Source organism: Apium graveolens, chromosome 5, assembly GCF_009905375.1.
Source record: "Apium graveolens cultivar Ventura chromosome 5, ASM990537v1, whole genome shotgun sequence".
NCBI classification, from domain to species: domain Eukaryota; kingdom Viridiplantae; phylum Streptophyta; class Magnoliopsida; order Apiales; family Apiaceae; genus Apium; species Apium graveolens.
In genome coordinates this window covers 241,097,680-241,105,827 of record NC_133651.1, presented here as the reverse complement: position 1 = coordinate 241,105,827, position 8,148 = coordinate 241,097,680, and the positions used below count along the sequence as shown (strand labels likewise).

General features: G+C 41.3%; 1 non-coding gene across 1 annotated transcript; it reads right to left on the bottom strand.

Moving 5' to 3' along the window:
- Positions 1-246: 246 nt before the first annotated feature.
- On the bottom strand, positions 247-353 carry LOC141662449 (small nucleolar RNA R71). Its single transcript, XR_012550565.1, has one exon. It is a non-coding gene; the product is annotated as a small nucleolar RNA R71 (small nucleolar RNA).
- Positions 354-8,148: the final 7,795 nt, after the last annotated feature.

Below are 8,148 nucleotides of genomic sequence, written 5' to 3'. Positions count from 1 at the left end.
TCAGTTCAGTTTGGGGGTTCTCCTACCGAAGACCCCAACATGCACATCAGGGATTTCATTGAGATCTGCGACACTTTCAAGTTCAATGGTGTGACTGAAGATGCTATCAAGCTGCGACTCTTCCCATTCTCTTTGAGGGACAAAGCTAAGTGCTGGTTACACTCTCTATCGGCAGGGTCTATCACAACTTGGGAAGATCTTGCTCAAAAGTTTCTCGCTAAATTTTTTCCCATGGAAAAGACTACAGCAATCAGGAATGCTCTTACCCGGTTTGCGTAGCAAACTGGAGAATCTCTATGTGAGGCTTGGGATCTATATAAGGAGATGCTAAGGAAGTGCCCATACCATGGCATGCCTGATTGGATGATTATCAACTATTTCTACAATGGATTGGGACCTACTTCTAGGCCCATGCTTGATGCAGCATCAGGAGGAGCCTTGTGGGCTAAGAGCTACGATGAAGCTTATGAACTTATTGAACTAATGGCTGCTAATGAGTAGCAGAATCCTTCCTAGAGACTGACTCAGGGAAAAGTTGCATGAATTCTGGAGTTGGACGCGACAACTACTATAGTTGCCCAACTTAAGGCTTTGACAATGAAGGTGGACACTTTGGCTAATTATGAAGTTAATCAAATCACTAGTGTATGTGAGCTTTGTGCTGGTGCCCATGAGACTGATCAGTGCGCAATTTCAAATGAATCAGCTCAGTTCGTGAGCAACTTTCGGCGCTCGCAGCAACCTGTTCCAGCCACCTATCATCCAAACAACCACAATCATCCTAATTTCAGTTGGAACTATGCTCAGAATGCAGTTCAACAACTTTATCATCAGTATTCAGCTAAGCAGTACAAACCCCTGGTTTTTAGCAACCGCAGTATACACCAAAACAACAACTCCAGCTGCAACCAGCTAATGAAAAATCTGAATTAGAAGATTTAAAGCTTATGTGCAAGAGCCAAGCGGTTTCTATCAAGACCTTGGAAAATCAAATTGGGTAAATTGCCAATGCCTTGCTAAATCATCAGCCTGGTATACTACCTAGTGATAATGAAGTTCCAGGAAAGAAGAAAGCTAAGGAGCAGGTAAAGGAAATCACTTTGAGGTCCGGAAAGGTTGCTAATCCTGAACAAACTCAAGAGTTGGCTGAAAAAGCTGGAGCTGAGAAAGAAGTAGAGCAGCAGGATGAAGAAGTGGAACCAAGGAAGACTACTGTTGAGCATACTCTGCCTGAGGGTAATACAGGGGAGAAACAGATCTATCCTCCACCGCCTTTTGCAAAGAGGCTGCAGAAGAAAAAGCTGGACAAGCAATTCGAGAAGTTTCTGGAGGTGTTCAAGAAACTTCATATCAACATACCTTTCACTGAGGCTCTCGAGCAGATGCCTAGTTATGCAAAGTTTATGAAAGGTATTCTCTCTCGGAAAGTGAAGCTAGATGATTTAGAGATTGTTGCTCTCACGGAGGAATGCAGTGTTGTGCTGCAGCAGAAGTTGCCTCTGAAGCTTAAGGATCCAGGAACCTTTACTATTCCATGTACTATTAGGAAAGTGTCTTTTGACAGATGCTTATGCGACTTGGGAACTAGCATCAATCTGATGCCTTTGTCAATCTTCAAGCAATTGGACTTACCTGATCCCAAACCAACTTACATGACCTTGTAATTGGCTGACCGTTCTATTATATATCCGAGAGGTATTGTGGAAGATATCTTGGTCAAGGTGGATAAACTCATCTTCCCTGCTGATTTCGTCATTCTTGATTTCGAGGAGGATAAGAAGATTCCCATAATCTTGGGAAGGCCTTTCTTGGCAACTGACCGAACCTTGATTGATGTGTAGAAGGGTGAGCTTATAATGCGAGTGTTGGATCAGGATGTAACTTTCAATGTGTTCAATGCTATGAAATTTCCTACTGATAATGAGCAGTGCTTAAAAGTCGAGTTGGTCGATTCGGTGGTCACATCGGAACTTGATCAATTGCCAAGGTTTGATGCCTTAGAAAAAGCCTTGTTGGGAATTCAGATAGCGAAGATGACGAAGGTGATGATCAATTACAATATTTGAATTCTTCTCCCTGGAAAAGGAAGATTGATATGCCTTTTGAATCTCTCGGAATGGAGGAACTGAACAAAGCTCCTAAACGCCTCAAGCCTTCTATTGAGGAAACTCCTACTCTTGAGTTTAAGCCTTTACCTGAACATTTGAGGTATCCTATATTAGGTGATGCATCTACTCCGCCTGTCATTATTGCATCTGACCTTTCAGGTAGCGATGAGGAAGAGCTTTTGAGAATTCTGAGGGAGTTCAAATCGGAAATTGGATGGACTATAGCAGATATCAAGGGAATCAGCCCTTCTTACTGAATGCATAAAATTCTTCTAGAAGAAGGTAGCAAACCTACAGTCGAGCAGCAAAGAAGACTTAATCCAATCATGAAGGAAATAGTAAAGAAGCAAATTCTTAAGTGGCTAGATGCAGGGATCATTTATCCTATCTCTGACAGTTCATGGGTAAGCCCGGTTCAATGTGTACCAAAGAAAGGTGGTATTACTGTGGTAGCAAATGAGAAGAATGAGCTTATTCCTACAAGAACAGTCACGGGATGGAGAGTCTGTATGGACTACAGGAAGCTAAACAAGGCCACTAGGAAGGATCATTTTCCCTTACCCTTCATTGATCAGATGCTTGACAGGTTGGCTGGTCATGAGTACTATTGTCTTCTGGATGGGTATTCGGGTTATAATCAGATTTGTATCGCTCCAGAAAATCAAGAGAAAACTATCTTCACTTGTCCATTCGGTACATTCACCTTTAGACGAGTTTTTTTTGGTCTGTGTGGTGCACCAGCCACATTTCAATGATGTATGATGGCCATCTTTTCTAACATGATTGGCCAGAATGTGGAAGTGTTCATGGATGACTTCTCAGTCTTTGGCGATTCTTTTGATGAATGCTTGCAAAATCTCGGACATGTTCTCAAGAGGTGCGTTGAAACTAATTTAGTTTTCAATTGGGAGAAATGTCACTTTATGGTGCGTCAAGGCATAATTCTTGGGTATAAAGTTTCTAGTAAGGGTCTTGAGGTGGATAAGGCCAAGGTAGGGGTCATTGAGAATCTTCCCCCACCTATTTTTGCCAAGGGAATTCGCAGTTTTCTTGGTCACGCGGGTTTCTACAGGCATTTCATCAAGGACTTCTCAAAAACTTCAAAACCATTGTATAGTTTACTAGAGAAAGATGTTCCTTTTAAATTTGATGACGAGTGCCTTGAAGCGTTTGAGACATTGAAGAAGAGTCTAATCTCGACACCAGTCATAACTGCACCTGATTGGAATGAACCTTTTGAGATGATGTGTGATACAAGTGATTTTGCAGTTAGATCAGTTCTTGGGAAGAGGAAGAACAACATATTTTATGTGGTCTATTATGCTAGTAAGACTCTAAATGGTGCTCAACTGAATTATACTACTACAGAGAAAGAACTTTTAGCTATTGTCTATGGTTTTGAGAAATTTTGATTTTATCTACTGGGGACTAAGGTGACAGTTTTCACGGATCACGCCGCCATTCGTTATCTTGTCTCGAAGAGGGACATGAAGCCTAGATTGATTCTATGGGTTCTTTTGCTCCAAGAATTTGAACTAGAGATCAAGGACAGAAAAGGAACTGAAAATCAAGTTGTTGATCATCTCTCGCGTTTAGAAAATCCTAATGTTACTTCATTGGATAAGACATTGACAAATGAGTCTTTTCCCGATGAGCAGCTGTTTGGAGTGCAAGAAGAAGAGTCATAGTTTGCAGACATTGTGAACTACCTTGTGAGTAACATCATGCCTCCCGACTTATTTTATGCTCGAAGGAAGAAGTTTCTACATGAAGTAAAGTGGTATATGTGGGATGAGTCATTTCTTTTTCACCAGGGAGCTGACCAAATCATCAAGAGATGTATTCCTTACAGTGAAACGGGGGGGATCTTGCGAGATTGCCACTCAACGGATTATGGAGGACATTATGGTGGAGAAAAGACAGCAGCTCGTGTTCTTCAAGCAGGTTTCTTTTGGCCGACATTGTTTAAAGATGCTCATCAGTTCGTTTTAAAATGTGATCGATGTCAACATGTGGGTAATATATCCGAGAGGGATGAGATACCTCTTAATGTGCTTCTCGAGGTTGAGGTCTTCGATGTTTGGGGAATTGACTTCATGGGGCCATTTGTCTTATCTTGCAACAATCAGTATATCCCGTTGGCGGTTGATTATATGTTGAAATGGGTTGAAGTTAAGGCGTTGCCAATGAACGATGTGAAAGTGGTGCTTAATTTTCTTCACAAGAAGATATTCACAAGGTTTGGAACTCCAAGAGTCATAATCAGTGATGAGGGGTCGTATTTTTGCAACCGCAAGTTCACTGCCATGATAAAAAGGTATAATGTGAATCATCGCATTTCTACGGCTTATCATCCTCAAACAAATGGTCAAGCTGAGGTATCTAACAGGGAGATCAAGTGCATCTTGGAAAAAGTAGTGTGTCCATCAAGGAAGGATTGGTCTTTGAAGCTTGATGAAGTTGTTTGGGCGTATAGAACAACATATAAAACTCCATTGGGAATGTCGCCATTTCAGCTGGTTTATGGTAAGGGGTGTCATTTTTCGGTAGAGCTCAAGCATAAAGCATATTGGGCTTTAAAGAAATTGAATCTGGACTTGGATGCAGCTGGAAAGAAAAGGATGATTCAATTGAACGAACTTGATGAATTTCGACTTCAAGCTTATGAGAACAACAAAATGTACAAGGAGAAAGTCAAGAGGTGGCACGATCGGGGTCTAGTGCTCAAGAAATTTGTGTCAGGGCAACAAGTGCTTTTATTAAAATCTCGTCTCCATCTTTTTCCTGGAAAATTGAAGTCAAGATAGCCAATTCTTTTTATTGTCAAAACTGTGTTTCCACATGGAGCGGTGGAAATTTTTTAGAATGATTTGGGCCAAGCGTTCAAGGTAAATGGTCAACGGTTGAAGCATTATTATGGTGATACGGCAACCCGCGAGGTGGTTAGTGCCGTTTTATTGTCCACATAATCTCGAGATTCTACGTCGAGCTAGCGACGTAAAAAAAGCGCTTCTTGGGAGGAAACCCAAGTATGTTGTACATTAGTAGGTAGAGAAAGCAAGAAGAAAGGAAAAAATCAAAAAAAATCAAAAAAAAAAAATTCAGGGCCAAGTACAGAAGTTGGGCGCGCCCGCGCTGTTCTAGCGCGCGGCCGCGCCATTTTTCCAGTAGCTGAGCGCGCTCGCGCTGTCCTAGCGCGCGGCCGCGCTGGTTTTCCAGAAGTAGAGCGCGCCCGCGCTGGATCTTTGTGGGAAAAAATTTTAAGGCGGCAGTTTATAAGGTAAAATCGGGATTTTAATTCCAAATTAAATTCAAGCCCGATTTTTACTCTTCCGCACCCTATAATTCCCTCTCCCAATCAATTCCATTATTGCCACAATTCTCATAATCAATCCCACTTCTATTCCTTATCAAATTCACACCGTTCCACCTATAAATACATACACTTATACACAACTTCTCCACCAATTCATAAACTCTCAAACAAAAATTCTCTCTAAACACTTAAGCTTTTATTCACTTTTTTTCAATCCGATGGCACCCAAAAGACAGAGAACTCAAGTTGGAAGCAACACTACTGATTCATCATCTGTTGGTGGTGTGAGGCCCAGGTTATCTACTCTTGAGGCGGAGGAGGAGTATACGAGGCTTCTCTAGAAGCCTATTGTTAAGGAGAGAGGATTTCTGCCGTCCGGGAAGGATGGTAAGTTGTTGGAGATGATTCTCGAGATGGGATGGGTACCTTTTTGTGAGGCTCCCACTACTGTGCCCATGGGTATTGTGCGGGAGTTTTATGCCAATGCTAAAGCGGAGAAAAATGGCTTTACGGTGGTGAGGGGGATAAATGTCGAGTACAGTGTTGAGGCTATCAGAACAGTGATTGAGCAGCCTCCGAGGAAGGTGGGCCAGGACACTTAGAATGATAAGACTTCGGAGGACTTTAACTTGGATCTGATCGTTGCTACTCTCTGTGTGCCTGAGACTCATTGGAAGTTCAAGAGGGGCACTACTGATTACTCCACGTTCCCTGCCTCATGCATGAACAGGTTTGCACGAGCTTGGAACTCATTTATTTGTGCTAACATCATGCCATCTTCGTATATGCATGAGATTACTGTGGAGCGTGCTCGTCTCCTATGGGGTATTCTTCAGGGTGATTACATTGATTTGGGGATGGTGATCTATTAGGGGATCTGGAGATTTTTGAGGGAAGGTACTACAGGTGCTATTCCTTATGCGTCTGTTATGACGAAGTTGTGCATGGCGGTTAGTATTCATTGGTCCGCACATGAGCAGCTACAGCTTCCTAGTGCTCCTATCGACAGTTCTACGCTGCACAACATGGTTGAGTGGTATGGCGGCAAGCCCGATCTTCAGGGGCTTGGTTATTCTTATGATCATCTACCAGGAGGACGTCCAGCCCCTCAATCATATGCCGGTGGTATGCAGCAGGCTAGCAAGGCGGCTTGGTGAGCCGAGTTGGGAGAGAAGGCCGGTCCATCGCAGCAGCAGCAGCAGCAGGATGAGGCAGCAGGAGCAGATATGAGAGCTGGTTTGAGTTCGACGCAGTATAGGCGTCTTGCGAGGAGTATGGATGCTATGCACGACATCCACAGTCGGTTTGCACGCGATCTCACCCAGGCACTTGGGACTGCATTTAGAGCTACGGGAGTTGACATCCAGTGGCCAGTTTTTGGTGAGGATTTCGGGTATCCACCTCCGGACACACCTGACACTCCACCCGTTGAGGGTGATGATTCTGATTCTGAGTAGGTATGACTGATTCCTTACTATTACCTTCACTGAGGATAGTGAATATTTTAAGTTTGGGGATAGTAGTTGAAGGAATATATTTGTGTGAGTCTCATATAGTTTGCATGTTCATGATAGTTTTATTTCATATAGTTGCATATATTTTGTCATGTAGTTTTTTTATTTTATTTTCTTTTTGATAGTTTTTATGATAATTTGTTCGTGTAGTTTCATTCATTTGCATTATATCATGATTCCCTTAGATAATTTTTCCGATTTATTGGTAATATTGATGCTAGTGTAGTGATGTCGTATTTAGTAATGTTGAGTCTTATTGGATTGATTTGCATGCTAGAGATATTTGTATTTCACTAAGTCTTATAGGTTGCTACAGTGCTAGATCATAGTCATGATTTATTGGTTTGTCGAGGTTTAATCGCTTGTTTATATTTAGAATTTAGGGTATTCTCTTAATAATAAAAGATATGGATATTTAGAAATTGGAGAATTGGATTTCATTGCTAGTTGTTTGGCTAGGTGTCAAATAGCTAGTAGTCGGCTCATATTTTTATGAGTAGTATAGGGTTGAATGAGATGGAGCGAAATGCACTCATTCAGAAAAAGAGAAAAAATTGAAAAAAAAAGAAAAAAAGAGGGAAAAAAAGAATTAGTGTTATGTATAATTGATCATGAGTGGGCTCTTTAGTACTCAAGTTATTAAGTTCTTAGGGGACATTGTGCCTAGTGACCTAAAGCTTCTATAGTCTGGGATCCGCTAACCAAACGCTCGCTACATGGTTACTATTGTATAAATCTTTTGTGGACCTCACCTATTGCACGATCAAATACGCATATGTGTTTTGTTTTGTTTGAATAAAGCATGAATCCATGATTAATTCTGATATAAGAATTGAAGTGTTATAAGTTATTTTGAGTCTAGCTTTTATTCTGTTTATAAACTTGCGATTGTATTGATAAGTAGTGAGTTATGATTGTCGATCTAGTTGCTATAGTATATCTGTAAGCATTTGCACACTCGCACGTCTCTGGTGTGTAGATTGATTTTTGAGATTTGACGGAACTTTATGCAAATAATTGCATTTGCTGAGGTGTTGCTAGTTTATTGGTTTAGTTATTCTTTGGGGATCGTTGCATTCATATTAGTTGCATTCATGCATTTTTATTTTTTGTTCTTTGAGACTGTTTATGCTTGAGGACAAGCATTGATTCAAGTTTGGGGGTGTGTTAAGTGGCATTTATGACACTTATTTATACTCTAATAAGCTTT